Below are 15,382 nucleotides of genomic sequence, written 5' to 3' on the forward strand. Positions count from 1 at the left end.
CTTTATTTCTTAATTATTAATCTTCTCACCCAGCTTCCCAAACTGTTCTGTCAATATGTGGGTAGTTTTTTCTAAATCTGAGTGCACTTGTTGTGCCAAACTTTTCATTGACTGGACCATCTCTTTCCTAAAATCAGTAAATTGCTGTGTAAGGAAGTCAGTATAATCTGCCTTCCCCACTTTTTCTGGTTTTTTTCCTGTTGTCTCTTATTGTACACTTGCATGTCTCCTCTCAATAAAGGCCTTCCTGGAAGAGGATTCATTTAACCCCATGAGGGGTTAACCCCAGGAGTAGACGAATGGGAAAGATATTAGACAGGAAACAAAACAAGAAATGTAAAGGTCATAGGTTCTGGATATTCTGTGGCCACAGGAAGCACTCCCCAGAAAGGTCAACTGACTCATGAGTCATCTGAAGAAGTGTGCATGCACACGAAAGCTCATACCAATAACAAACTTGGTTGCTCTCTAAGGTGCTACTGGAAGAAATTTTTTAATTTTGTTTCGTGAGTCACAGACGCTCCGTTAGAGCGCCTGAGGCTAACTGTTTGTTTTGCAATAAATCTTCAAGCTAATTACGACTTGCGTGCTGTGTTATTGAGATGGCAGCCTGGGCTCCTGACAGAAGGGCACCTCAAAAATATTGTGCACGCACTCATCTTACAGAATAGTAAATATTGCTGGGTGGCTGCTCCTATGGGCTTGTCTGGGGCCAAGTTGATGCGCTTGTGATAGGTCTATGCATTTGGGGCACATTAGGTTTAATCACATGCTTACTGTTATAGTGTCCAGTTTGTGAACTCCTTTTGCTGATAGCAAGCAGAAAGGGCTGCACTCACTCCTCAGTCCTTCCACCCAACCATGTTTCTTCTTGCTTGACTTGGGAGAAAAGCAGGGGGAGACTACAAGACATGCAGAGTTCCATGGGAGGGCTGTTTGCACTCTGGAATTGGACTGCCACCCTACTCTGCCTTTATACAGACCCAGCACACTTTGCTGCCTCCATTGCTTGTGTTACGACCCACCTTGGATCAGGCCATAACCCACTAATGGGTCCTGAGCCACAAGTTGAAGACCAATGATTTGGACCAATGTAGTTTAATGTTTAGGTGGCTAATCAACGAATAAAAGCAATAAACCCCTTTAATATCCATAAGAGGGAGCTGGTGAATTGCTGGTTCAAGGGTCACCTCAGCCATGAAATTGCAAGCCACTCTTCCAGCCCCTGCCCCCTTATGTGGATAACTTCCAAATGTGCCAAACCTGAGTAAAGCTGAGAATGCATTACCTTCACCCACCCCAGAACAGTCTGAGGCTCTTGTGTAAGCTGCCATGCATGACTGAAAGCTATAGAAATAAATTATATTATGTTAATATCGAAAATGCTCAGAAAAAGGGGCGGTAGTCTCAGATGGCTGTTGAATTCATAGAGGGAATCTTTGTTCCCACTTCCCTTTCTCCCACCTATGCAGTCCTCCCACCTTATTCTTTTGTACGGCACCCTTACTAATTAAATCATCTTGCAGGCATGACAAGGCACTTGATGAAATGCTGCTGAGTGATGGGAGCTGTTCCAAACATATGTGGAAAGAGAATAAAAGAAGTCCTGTATTGAAGGGCAAAGGCAGGATGTCTCAGGCAAGGCTGGCCCGCCCAAGAGGTAAGGTGAGGTGACCGCCTTGAGCAGCAGGATCCCCAGGGGCAGCAGATCAGTCTCCAAGGAACACAACACATGTAGATCTCTATTCCCACCTTGTTCCTGATGTAGATCTTCCTTCCCCCTTTTTCTTAGGTAGAGATTCAATCCCCCCCTTCCCTGCTGCCCCCCAGGATTTTGTGGTTCACCTCAGGTGCCAAAAGGTATTCAGCTGGCCCTCGTCTCAGGTAGCCCTGCTACTTGGCTTCTTTTTTGTTAAAGTCTGAAAAGGTAAGACAGCTTTGGAGAAGCAATTAGAAAGCTGGCAAGCAGCCAAATTGGCTGGACTACGTGACTAAAAGGATCTGAAGAAGTGTGCATGCACACGAAAGATCATACCAATGACAAACTTAGTTGCTCTCTAAGGTGCTACTGGAAGAAATTTTTATTATTTTGTTTCGACTACGCCAGAGCAACACGGCTACCTACTGTACCTGTAACTAGATACGTGACTAAAGTTTGCCCAGCAACCTAGAGGCCTAGCGACAGGCTGTGATTGGATGAAAGTTCCCTGATAAGCAGCATGATACTGCAAGGTTGTTGTTGGGGAGTTTTGAAAGAGTCTGGAGATAGTTGGTGTGTGTTAGATGAGAGAGCTGTGTATGGTAACTTGTACTTTGCTTTTGGTTTTGCTCTGCTGTATATAATAAAAGCTACTGGAACTCAAGTTACTGTTCCTGAAGTTCTGTTCCTGAACCAGTGCACTGGGCAGGGTGTCCGCTGCGGGAGGATCGGCGTAAGATCAACCTATATTATTAGCGGGAGATGCTACAGGTTCCTTTTGCATGCATAGCATGTGCTCAACCACAAAATTGTGACCACTCCATAGTGGCCCTCTTTTAAGATTTGTGATTGCTAATTACAATATTCATAAGGGTTTATTGGCTCTGCAAATGGTGGTCCAAGAACAGAAGCCTCTTTTGCCATACTACTTGATTCCCTGCCCTCCTCAAGATCCCCAGACCCTCAAATAATTTTGGCAGCATCTATTGAAAAGCATCTCATCATTATGGAGTATATTGGCTGGGACACTGCCAGAGCATTGCATTGAATAATTAAAAATAAATGAAACAGTATGGTGGGTCTGATTTTCACTTACAACTTCTGAATGTCATTATCTTCTTTTGTAAAACAATGTCACCCAAGTTAAAATTGTGTAGGCCCACTGAGAGCCAGATAAAACGACGAGACAAGTTGCATATGGTCTGTAGACCATCAGTTGGTCAACTTTTTGTTTTTTAAAGATTAGGCTTGATTTGATAAACATTTGCTTTTCTAACTGAACCCCATTGGCAGTATATTGTACAGTATGGCAGTGAGTAATTCACAGAGTAGGGGGGGGGGTTCAAATTTTTCAAAATCTTTTTTTACACCTTTAAGGATTTCAGGTGGGGATAGGACAGAACATTAATAAATGCTTATTTAGTTTAAAACTTTAATTGTGGGAGTAGCACAAGAGAGTGTGTGGCACAGCATGTAATTAAGAGCCCACTACATTTTACATTCTTGGATATATGTAAACAGCAATTAATCATTCCCAACACCCCTGGTGAGATACACATATAGCGTATGCCGTACTATTCCCTAGGGCAGCTCTTTAAAAGACTGCTATGGTGGGCCAGATTAATGTACATTTATAAAAGCATGCTCATAAGGAATCAAATGGTGTCAAAAGGAGAGTTTATGTGCTTGCAATTTCAGCGATGGCCAAAGGGTGACTCCCAACACCTGCAGAAAATGTAGGAAGAGGCTGAAGTAAGGAAAACCCCACAGTAAGGAAATAAACTTCAGTGGTTTCAGATGACCTGTTTATTGAGCATTCATAAGAACAGAAGAAAAGCAAAGATTGATCAGGCAGAAAGCCCATGTTGTTCAGCACTCTGTTCTCACCGTTCTCACCACACAAAGTCTGCAAGCCCTCTCCCCAGCCATTGGTCTTTAGCTGCATGCTGCCTCTGACAGCTGTTATAGGAGCAGCCCCTGCTGCATACAGATAAATACATAGTTTTATTTGTATGCTGCCTTTCCATAGCTCAAACAATGCTCAAGGCAGCTTTCAGCAGCAAAACCAGACCCCTTCATCTGTCCCAGCTGCAATAAAGTATCTCTCTCCCATATTGGTCTCTTCAGCCACAGCAGGCGCTATAACTCTACCCCTTGAAGGCACACTCTTCCACTGCCTCTCGAGATGGCAGGTCCCAACAACATATTCATACGTAATTTTATTTCTTTGTTGTTGCCTTTCCATAGCTCAAACCATGTTACAGACATAACCAAAGTAATAATCAGTAACTGAAATATCAAAAGTACACAACCAAATTAAACAAGTTTTACATAAATCAGAATAAGATCTAAAATAAAGAGACAAAAATTAACATTGACAACAGCAGCACCCCAAAGCCCTTAAGCAACCCCCCAGCCCAAGAGTCTGTTCAGCAGCCTCAGCTTTTGCAGCTGGAGTCAGTCCAGGTCCTATCAAGTATTCTGGACTCACAGCCATTGACAGCATTATCCTTCATAAATGTTATATATTTTGTATTCTCATGCTGTGAACTGTACTGTGGTCTTTGGGTGAAGTGTGGTATACAAATTTAATACGTTTAATAAATCAAATAAAGGTAGCTTCATTGTGTATGCTTCTGTAATAGTGATATGAGGAGTTGCAATTTGAGAGTTTGCACATACTTAGTTAAGCATTTCAAATATCATTTCTTCTCCTCTTATAGCCTACCCTCATGTGCTTTAAAGAATCATAGAATTCATAGCTGCCAAGTTTTCCCTTTTCTCACAAGGAAGCCTATTCAGCATAAGGGAAAATCCCTTTAAAAAAGGGATAACTTGGCAGCTATGATAGAATTGCCCCTCTGTGACTCCATAAAAGAATATATGGATGGAGCCCATCTGGAGAGTGATTGCAACAAAACATACCTCTTTATTGCTAATATAAAAAGAGAAATGATTTAAGTATTGAGACTTTTCAAGTACAATAATATTTCTGTTTATCCTTCAAGACACCTTGAAACCAAATTGTTGTTATATTTATTTATAATACAAAGGTGCATATTTGTTTTAATTGCATGAGTCTGCTGTTTTAGTAGTTCTAAGATTGAACCATGGAAGGAAATGACAATTACAATTGCATTTGCTATAAATGATATATATAAGATTCCCACCACCACTGGTTTCTGAGAGCCTCTGCTTCTAATCACCAGCTGTGTTGCCCAAATGCAACAAATCCACTTTTAAAAAAGAAATGGACTTTTTGCAGTTCAGAAAGAAAAAGACATTCAGAAGTTGGAATGACCAAATGTTTAACAGGAAGATGCATAAACCTCTGCGAGAAAATCAGGATGAGTGCTCATTATTGTATAACCTCACTATGAACAAATTTAATCTAACCTCTGCATAAGCTTTGTGCAAGCAAATCAGGATGAAAGCTCAATAAACAGGTCATCTGGCGAAGCCCTACAAACATCATGAATTGGAACATTACAGCGCTGGTGGTTTGGCTTTCTAGTCTGCAGCTTGAGAAAGTGAAGCTCTGTTTAGACCAAATTTGCTATTAATAGAAACAGCAGGCTATGGTGCAGAACAGAATTAGGCCTGTATGCTAGCTTTTAAACTGGTTGACCAAAGAAAATGGTTAAATGATGTGATCTAATGAAAAAATTGACTAGCCTTCAAAAAGCATGATTTTGGGGCTTCAGACAGGCAGGAGACAGTAAGGGAATAATTCCAAATGTTAAATGTGGCATTAAGACCAGAGGTGAAGACAGCTGCACTAACAGTATTACGTACTTGTTACATCACATGGCCTTGGTTCAACCTGAAGGAAGGTTGGTTGCTACGTCAGCAAATCCACAATCGCCGAGTCAAAATACCCCGTGAAACTGGAAAATACTGACAAGAATATGCTGAACTTGTTGGGAGTTTAAGGTCACGTGAGAGGCTTGTTATGTCTTTCGCCTTGCTCTCTCTACCGCAATGCAGTCACAGAAGACTGCTTGCTCAAAATTTGCCTTCGCCTTCAGACTCCTTGCATCTCCTGCCACAGGTTTTGAAAGCTGTCTCCCAAGGGGGGCTGAGTAGAGCTATAGACTCCAAAATGTTTGGCATCCCAACCTGCGTGTTGGTGGAGTCACTCTTTTAAAGTGAAGTTACCGGTAATCAAATCCACACAGGCTGTTTATGCCAAATAAAGTAAACATGAAATAGCAAATATATGCAAGCCTCCCTTCCCCAAACATACTCCCAGGACTGAAGCACGGTTGCAAGAGACTCTTTAAGGAAGATGAGGTGCCGCATCAGTGGAGCTTCAAAATCTGAGCAGAATGCAGCCAGCCTAAAACTACTGATTGGCCCAAATAATATAATCTCTGCCTCAGCTGGTGCTTGAATTTATACTAAGAAAAAAATTCCCCAGATACTGATGGTGGTATTGGAGGATGGATGGCGGCTAACAGATTGAGATTGAATCCTGACAAGACAGAAGTGCTGTTTGGGGGGGACAGGGGGCGGGCAGGTGTGAAGGACTCCCTGGTCCAGAATGGGGCAACTGTGCCCCTGAAGGACCAGGTGCGCAGCCTGGGAGTCATTTTGGACTCACAGCTGTCCATGGAGGCGCAGGTCAATTCTGTATTCGGGCAGCTGTCTATCAGCTCCATCTGGTACGCAGGATGAGACCCTACCTGCCCGCGGACTGTCTCGCCAGAGTGGTGCATGCTCTAGTTATCTCTCACTTGGACTACTGCAATGCGCTCTTTGTGGGGCTACCTTTGAAGGTGACCCGGAAACTACAACTAATCCAGAATGCGGCAGCTAGACTGGTGACTGGGAGTGGCCGCCGAGACCATATAACACCGGTCCTTAAAGACTTACATTGGCTCCCAGTACATTTCCGAGCACAATTCAAAGTGATCTTTAAAGCCCTAAACGGCCTCGGTCCTGTATACCTGAAGCGTCTCCACCCCCATCGTTCAGCCTGGACACTGAGTTCCAGCACCAAGGGCCTTCTGGCAGTTCCCTCACTGTGAGAAGTGAGGTTACAGGGAACCAGGCAGAGGGCCTTCTCGGTAGTGGCACCTGCTCTGTGGAAACCCTCCCATCAGATGTCAAAGAAATAAACAACTATCTGACTTTTAGAAGACATCTGAAGGCAGCCCTGTTTAGGGAAGTTTTTAATATTTAATGCTGTATTGTTTTTAATATCCTGTTGAGAGCAGTCCAGACTGGCTGGGGAAACTCAGCCAAATGGGCAGGGTATAAATAATAAATTATTATTATTATTATTAAGCTCATTAATTTCAGTGAGTCTACTCTGAGTAAAACTTAGTTGAATCCCACCGTGGTAGCCGGTGTGATTCAAGACATCTCCAGTTCAAATCTCACCTCATATATGAATACAGATGGTTTTCGGTGACCCACGTTTGGTGAGTGTCTCACCCAACAACTGAGGGGAATGCCACTGCCCCATCTTATAAAGGCTATTTTAAGGCTTGCGTACTGAGATTATGTACATGAATCATTGTGAACTATTTATAGTACAATTTTCATTGAATTCTTTTTGTAAAGCAACTTAAAATATTTGTACTGGGAGATAAATTAGCAACTGTAATTAGAAATGTATGTATACAATTAAATGTCATACAGAGGGGAAGTATCAGGATATTAAATAGCTTTTTCTCCCCTTTGCTGGCTTTTATTTTAAAGTTTTATTTTATTGTCAGTGATCTGACATTATTGCATACAAGAACAGCTTTAACAAACACGTTTGAAAAAAACTAGAAGAAAAAATTGATTCTCTAATCAAAATTTTGTGTTTAAATATAACTCAAATGGCGTATTGCTGTACATGAAGACAGACTATTGCTCTGAGTCATATAAGCAGATCTACTGTATTCGTGGAAACAAGCTTCTTCATGCCTCTTATTGGGTATATCCAAATGTGCATCTTGATGCAGCAATCACCTGTCTGCAGTACATTATTTTCAACTGGATGTGCATTTGAACGTACATGCCCATCCACATTCTGCAAATGTCTACCTTTGACAATTATTCTTAGTTTTTTCTACATGCTATCCATATTAAACCAAGCTAATATTCACTAATTAATGGCAAATAAGGATCACTTATTGAGCACGTCAGTGTTCAAGATGTCAGTATCCAATTCCATCCTACTGAATTTGTTTAAATTTTGCTTTAAATTCTACTGATGTGTCACCTTATTAGAGCTTTTCAAACCCACTTCAAATTTCTCTTTAGCTGAAATCCAATACCAGATTTACTCAGCATATTGTCAGTCTTTGCATTCAGTTATACTGTGGATCTGCGGGTGCACTCTGTTTTTTTGGCAACATAACATTTTTATCTTTTGTTTTCTGTATCGCTTGGATAACAACACATACAGAACAGGATTAACACATGGTTGAAGATACTGAAGGATATTACATACAAAATATAAAGAGTCCCAGATATAGCTATGGTGGTAGATCCTTAAATAGATGGATAATTCTAATATATATACAGGAAGCCAGCAGACTGAGAAGGTTGCAGTGGCAAGAAAAATCATTACAGAGGCTTTCCGTGTGTTTCTAGAACTCACCACAGACATCATAGGACTTTTATAAAGGAAAAGGATAAGTCGGACATAGTTGGACACAATCACCAAGACGGGGATGAGATAATATAGGATGAACTGGCTAAGGACCACTTGGTACTGCTGCTGGTATATGCTAGGTACACAGAAGGATAAATTTGTAGAAAGTCTTGTTTCCATTGTAGCGTGGATCCTTAGTGGCAAACTGACAACAAAGCTCAGGACCCAAACCGAGACGAGCATGAAGATCATGGTTGTGGTCTTTGGAGTTCTGTAAGGTCTCAAGATGATTCTTGCTCTAGCAATGGAGACAGCACAGAGGGAATAGATGCTAGCAGCCAAGGAGAAAGCTGAACAGAACTGGAAAAACCTGCAAAAGGCATCTCCCCAAAGCCATGTGTGGTAGAGGACTGAAGCCAGCGCAAAGGGCATCAGGAGAAGTGTCAGTAAGTCTGCGATAAGCATGCTCAGGAGAAGAACATCCAGCTGATTTTTCTTCAGGGAACTGTATTTTATGGAGATAACGAGAGCCAAAATATTTGCACCAAATCCAGCAACTAAGATAAGTCCAGAGACACAGGAAAATATTACAACATATTTGATATACATTTTCCATGTCAGTTTGTAAATTTTCTTTGAGGAAACAAGATTTAAATGCTAGATTCTCTCCCACAAAATTAAAGACAAGAAAACATATTCCTTGGAGACTCTTGCTTGCTTCCACCTTTTCTATGTTTCCACAGGTTCTGTACATTGCTATAATATAAATGTCAGTGCCTAAATAAACATAAATTAGCAATACAAAATGGCAGGAACTCAGTTTCTCCCCATCAGGACTCAGCTCTGAGTAAACAGAATTCAGTTCTTTTGCCTTTCACTCGGAAAATTAATGCCTGAACAAATAAAGAAATGGGCAAAGTTATCTCTAGTGTAAGAATGATACATGTATTCGATACCGAGCATCATGCATGGATGCTTTGCTCAACTAACAGACCATAATAGCTTTTTAAAAACAGTTGTTTCCTGGAAAGTGTATTTAGTACACTCTGCTGTCACCACGGGGCTTTATTGGCTGTAGGGTGAGACTATTGATTGCACAAACTGAGGCAGGAAAGCCTGGATAAGGAATAACCCCCCTCACAGCAATCTTCTGGAATAGTGGTTTTTAAACTAGCATAATGCTGTTACATAAATCTAAGGTTGGAGTACTATGTACAGTTCTTGGTGCCTCACCTATAAAAATGGTTGTGGAGGTGGGAAAGGTGGGAAAGGATCAGAAAAAGGCAACCCAAATGATCAAGGAGAGCCTGCCCTCTGCTTCCCCACAGGCTTCTGGTTGGTCACTGTGAGAACAGGATGGGCCACTAGCCTGTTCCAGAAGACTCTTCTTGCATTCTTACATTTCTTTTGCCCTTGACACAGTGATTTGATGCTGGAGAACCACCTGGGACATCTCACATGGAACTCATGTGCATTTCGGAGGGTTGTACTTTAGATTGCAATACATTTTCTCTTCAAGGGGAGCACACACTCTAGGACAGTGTTTCCAAACCTTGGGTCGCCAACTGTTTTTGGACTACAACTCCCATGATCCCTAGTTAGCAAGACCAGTGGTCAGGGATGATGGGAATTGTAGTCCGAAAACAGCTGGAGACCCAAGGTTGGGAAACACTGCTCTAGGCAATGCAGGCTGTAGACAGGTCCCTGCTGGTGGCAGCCTGGGGAAGGTTCCCAAGTGGAGTGGAATGAGGACGGGATCAGCCAAGGATCTGCAAACAAAGAGGGGCCTGATCGGGATCTAAGAAGAAAACCAGCCCCACCTTCTGCCTGGGCAGTGTGAGTTGCAGGGCTTTGGGTGAAGAGGTGGCTCTGCTCCTCTGTTAAGTCCCACCTGCTCCCAAGCCTGAAACTAGTATTGTTCCATTAGCAATAACATTTAGCTTTGGGGGATGTAGCTGCCCACTTCTGCCAAACAATAGCTGCCAAACTATCATGTATAGCCTGAATGTAAACGATGTAAACGATGGTATAAAAAATATTTAAATAGGAGTGGGAAATGTTTAAAGCCTCAGGTGGAAGGCATCCGTGGTCTTCCAAAAACACCAACATCTCTCTACTATACTGTAACTACCTGCAAGCCTTTACAACTATAAAATATTTTTTTAACTCTTCAAAAATGACATCTGAGTCTCTGCATGCTTGTTCCCACAGGCCAAACCTATAAAAAAGCAAACAACAAATATGCACCCCGTTGTGTTTGCTGCACAGCATTGAGGTGACTTTTTAAAATGCTAATTAATGCTCCAAATCTCTGGCATTGAAATTTTTCTGCCTTCAATATGAATCTCTTGGCTTTTTGAGGCAGTGAGGTCACTCACCCACATTTCTAGGTTTATTCCTGGTTGGAGTTTGTCTCCCTGAGTAGGAAAGTATGTAACAGGAGGACCTGTGGTTACATTTATTTAATAAATGGTGAAAGTTTTAGTCTGGTTTTCTATGTTTTCCCACTGGTGTCTATAATTAAATTTGATTCTGACCAAAGGTTTCTGCAAATGGTGGCCAAACCTGGCTATAAAAGAAGTTTAAAGTCAGTTACTAAGCATTGGTGGTCATCCATTTTGGCTAAAGTTTGAAGTTTTCCACCAGACCTGCAGCATAGTTAAGATAAAACCTCCTGGTGGTAGTAGCAGAACCAAGAAGCAAGCAGGTTGCAGGAAGTGGGTGCTGTAAAGCAGATATTTTTATTTTCCAATAATATTTATTCATTTTATAAGAATTTAAAAAATACACAAAAAAGAAAGTAAAACACAGAAATACAAAATTTAAAAAAAGAAAAAATATATCAAACTTTATCATTCATCTTATTAAACATTGATTTATGGACTTCCTCGGTTCCCCCCTTCCTGATTTTAATTTTCTTATCATCTGTAGCAATTTTCAAACATCAAAATTATAATCATTTTCAATTTATGCCTTTATTATATTATATACCTCCATTTTCTACCTATCACATTATATTCTCCACCCCCACCCCCCCATCCTCGGGTCTCTCCCTGCCACCAGGAGATCCCAAGTCGAGAAAGATAGGCAAGGGTGGTCCTTAGAACAGTTGAACTGCTCCCCCCACCCTCCCCCCACCCCGGAACCTCCCCCTACCACCAAGAGATCCTAAGACGAAAGGAGTGCGTGGGGGCGAAAGGCCATCCAACTCCCAAAATATCATCTCAATATCAACTTCTCTATATCCCCCTGGCCTAATTATACTTCCAAAGATACCCCCAAATTAACCTATTTGGAACTTTAATCAATTAAAATGAAACATTTTATCCTCTTCCTCCACCATCACTTCTTTCTGGTTACAGCATTTCCCAGTCAAAATTGGTGAGTCCCATCTATCGCCCCATTTCCAAATATACTCCTTTATTAATTCAACACTCCTAACTCTTCCCCCACCTTTTATAATCACAGTTGAAATCACTTCTAGAAATTCCATAAAACATTCCAATTTCAACCCAGATTTACCTATTAAAGAAGGGGCCACACACTTTTCATTTTACCCCACTCCCACCTTCCAACATTTTCTGACCCCAAAATCAGTCTCCCCCCCCCTGCAGCCCTCCTGAGGGGGCTGCTACTTCTTGTTTCTTGAGCCATCCTTTCATCTCCTCCTCCTGCTGCCCCCCTTTCCACCATTGCTTTAACCTGCTCTTTCTGTTCCTTCTGTATACAAACACTGTTATGTTTCTTCTGTGTGTGATTAATGTTCATTGATAATTCTTGCCTAGGGTTTTCACTGTCCCCATCTTTTTCTTCATTGACAATCTTTTCTTTCTCGTTCACCACTGGAGCCTCCATTCTCTTCTTTCTCTTCATTGTTCTTTTCAAAATTTTCTATTCCTCCCTGAGCTGATAGATTTCTCCTTCCAATCATGTAGCTGTTTACTTTCACCTCAGTTCTGATCTCATCCAAGAGTTTTAAGACAGTCTGTTGGAAATCATCTGTTTCATCTACAGACATTTTTCAAGGTCTTAGCTGTATTTGCTGAGTGAGGCCTTTGTCTCCAGAATTAAAAGTGAAAGTTACATCCAGCCTAGAAACAATGTCTCCTTATATTCTTCTCTTCATTTCTTAAAATCTTAGCACAAATTATCCAATTCTAAAATTATATGTCCAATTTAATTCTTTCCTTGCTATCACCTCGGCTTCATAAACTTTGGGAAAGAGACAAATTCCTTTGCATTTAACATCAAACGTCTCTCCGTTTTGACCGGTTCACTGCTACCAGAATGAAGAGATGGCTTTCCCAGTCCAAATTCCACCAATCACAGGGATTTTAAAGTCAATAGATATCTCTCCCCCCCCCCCCCCGCCGCCATGCTTCTGGGGGGGGGGAAATTAAGTTCAGTTGTTAGAAAATTAAATTGTATCACATAGGTTCTCAGCTTCAGGTAACGTAACTGCTTCAAGTCTCTCAGGGGACAGGGACCGACTTCTGTTTTTAAAGTCCCTTCTCGTGCCCAATTCTTGCAATTTCCATCCAATTAACAAATCCTTTTACTCACGGGGTCCTAATTGTCATGAAATCTTCTTGATTTGGAAAGAATTGACTGCTCAGAGTCAGCCAGAACTAAAAGCTTCACGCGATGAAGATAACAAATAGACCTATAGCATCCACGTCTTACCACCCCGCTTGCTCTCGGGGCTCTTAATAGAGCTTACCGGAGAGCAGGGGAAACACTAAGGATGTCCGCCAGGTCACTATGCCCTCAGGAAGCTCTACCTGAGGTTCTTCTAGGCATCCGCGGTGCTTTTGCAGGTCCCCCATCCTTCAAGGCGCCGGAGTTTCCCAGAGCTCGAGAAACTCCTGTCTGACTGCAATGGCAATTCAACTGGAAGTCGTAAAGCAGATATTTTTAGAAGGATTCTCATCAGAGGAGGAAAGCGCACTCCTTAATTTTTAAGACTGGTGGACTGGGACAGTTCAGGCTTAAGAGAGCTTTGAAGGGGAACACAGAGAACTGCAGCAGCATTATATGTAAGATTAAAGCAAGGTGAGAATTGGAAAATTTTCAAGATCAACATTTTAAGTGTCAGTGTCAAAAATGGGCATCAGCAGAGTAAATTATGAGGTGATAACGTTGACCATCATTTGCTTTAAAGAAATATATGGTGGCAGCACACATAGAAGAAGAAGAAGAAGAAGAAGAAGAAGAAGAAGAAGAAGAAGAAGAAGAAGAAGAAGAAGAAGAAGAAGAAGAAGAGGCGGCATTTGGACTTGATATCCCTCCTTTCACTCCCCTTAAGGAGTCTCAAAGCAGCTAACAATCTCCTTTCCCTTCCCCCCCCCCCAACAAACACTTTGTTATGTATTGGTGTAATATGCGTATATGAGTTTCACTGCTAGTTCTGTAACTGCCTTTCCCGCTCCAGGGTGATTCAAACGGGTGGAGTAACAATTGCTTTTGGTTAACTTGTTAGTACAATTTGGATCTCTACTCTGATTGGGTCCCACCAAAATATGAATGTATCCTTTCCCCAACTCCTATTCCTGAGAGTATAAAAGGAGCTCGATCTTTCCCTTTCCCCAGTTAAGTTCCTACTGCAATAAAGAAGATTGTTCTTGTTAGACTTGACTCCTAGCATATCCTTGCTAGCATGCTGAATCACTACCCAGAGCTGAAATCTGCACCCACGACACAACAACTGGCAACGAGGATGGGATCAGAATTCTGAGGCTGCAAGGAGCCATTCCCTTGGCACAGGTTCTGAGTCTGTGGGTTGAGTAACAAGAACTGCCGTTTGCGCTCAAGCCTCACCGTCCAGCATCAGTCACCCAGATCAGCCATGGAATGGAGGCTGGCAGAGTGTTGGAACCCTTCCAGCTCAGCTCTCCACACAAGTGGGAGGATTATGTAGAGCGGTTTGAGTTCTACGCAACAGTGCAGGGTATTACAGACGCCGCCAAGAAGCGGGCCATGTTTCTCAGTAGTTGCGGCCCAGAGACCTTCGAGCTAGTGAAGGCGCTGTTGGCGCCAGTTAAACTACAGGCCGCTGCTTGGACAGACATCATAGCCAAGATGACCAGTCATTTGGCTCCGACCGCGACCAAGATGTCTTGGCAGGTCGATTTCTACAAGCGGCAACAGCAAGCAGGGGAGCCTACGATGACATTCCTAGCTGAGCTCCGGAAGCTTGCCCAGCATTGTGGGTTCTCCAACCTTGAGGAGAGCCTGAGAGACCATTTTGTCTGTGGCCTCAGTAGCAGTAAGGCCCACCGCCGCATCATCGCGACAGAAGAGGTCATCCTTGCCTCCGCTCTGCAGGAAGCCATTGCCATGGAAGCCACAGAGAAGGACGGGTCCACCGACGCACTCAAGCCAGCGAAAGCACTGTTGAACACCACCCATTTCACAGGAGACCCCATAGCCAGTGCAGTCCAGAGCCCTGTGCGAGGGGTTGAGTTGGTCCACCACAGTACCACCGCATCCAAGAACCGCCCCCCTGCTTGTGCCGGCTGCAGGGGACCCCACGACAGGAAAAAATGCAGTTTCCGTGATGTCACGTGTCGGGCATGTGGCCAGTTGGGCCACCTTGCAAGGGTCTGTCATTCTGCCACCACCGATTCTGCAGTGTCCCCGATATCATTGCGCCGCAAATCTGCGTCCAGTACTCACCTCATCGATGACTGCAACTACCTCACTGTGATAAATGGAAAGACCATACCCTTCCCCGCAGAGAAGACGACCATCTGTGTTCAGATTGAAGGGCAACCCTGTGACATGGAAGTGGACTCCGGGTCAGGATTTTCCATGGTCTCCGACTGAACCGCCCATGCCTTCTTTCCGGGGGGTAAGTTCCCCTCATTGGAGCCTTTCCCAGTCACGCTGCAGTCATACACAGTGGGCCACATCTCAATTTTGGGAATGTGCTCCGTCAAGGTAAAATTCAGAGCCAGGATGGCGTACTGAAGCTCGTGATTGCTAGGGGTAACCACCCCAGTCTGTTGGGCATGGACTGGTTTCCAGCATTGGGACTGGGGATTTCGGGGCTTAATTCTGTGGTGAGTGGGGCTGAGAGACTTCAGAGAAGT

Source organism: Zootoca vivipara, chromosome 5 (genome assembly GCF_963506605.1).
Source record: "Zootoca vivipara chromosome 5, rZooViv1.1, whole genome shotgun sequence".
Classification (NCBI taxonomy): domain Eukaryota; kingdom Metazoa; phylum Chordata; class Lepidosauria; order Squamata; family Lacertidae; genus Zootoca; species Zootoca vivipara.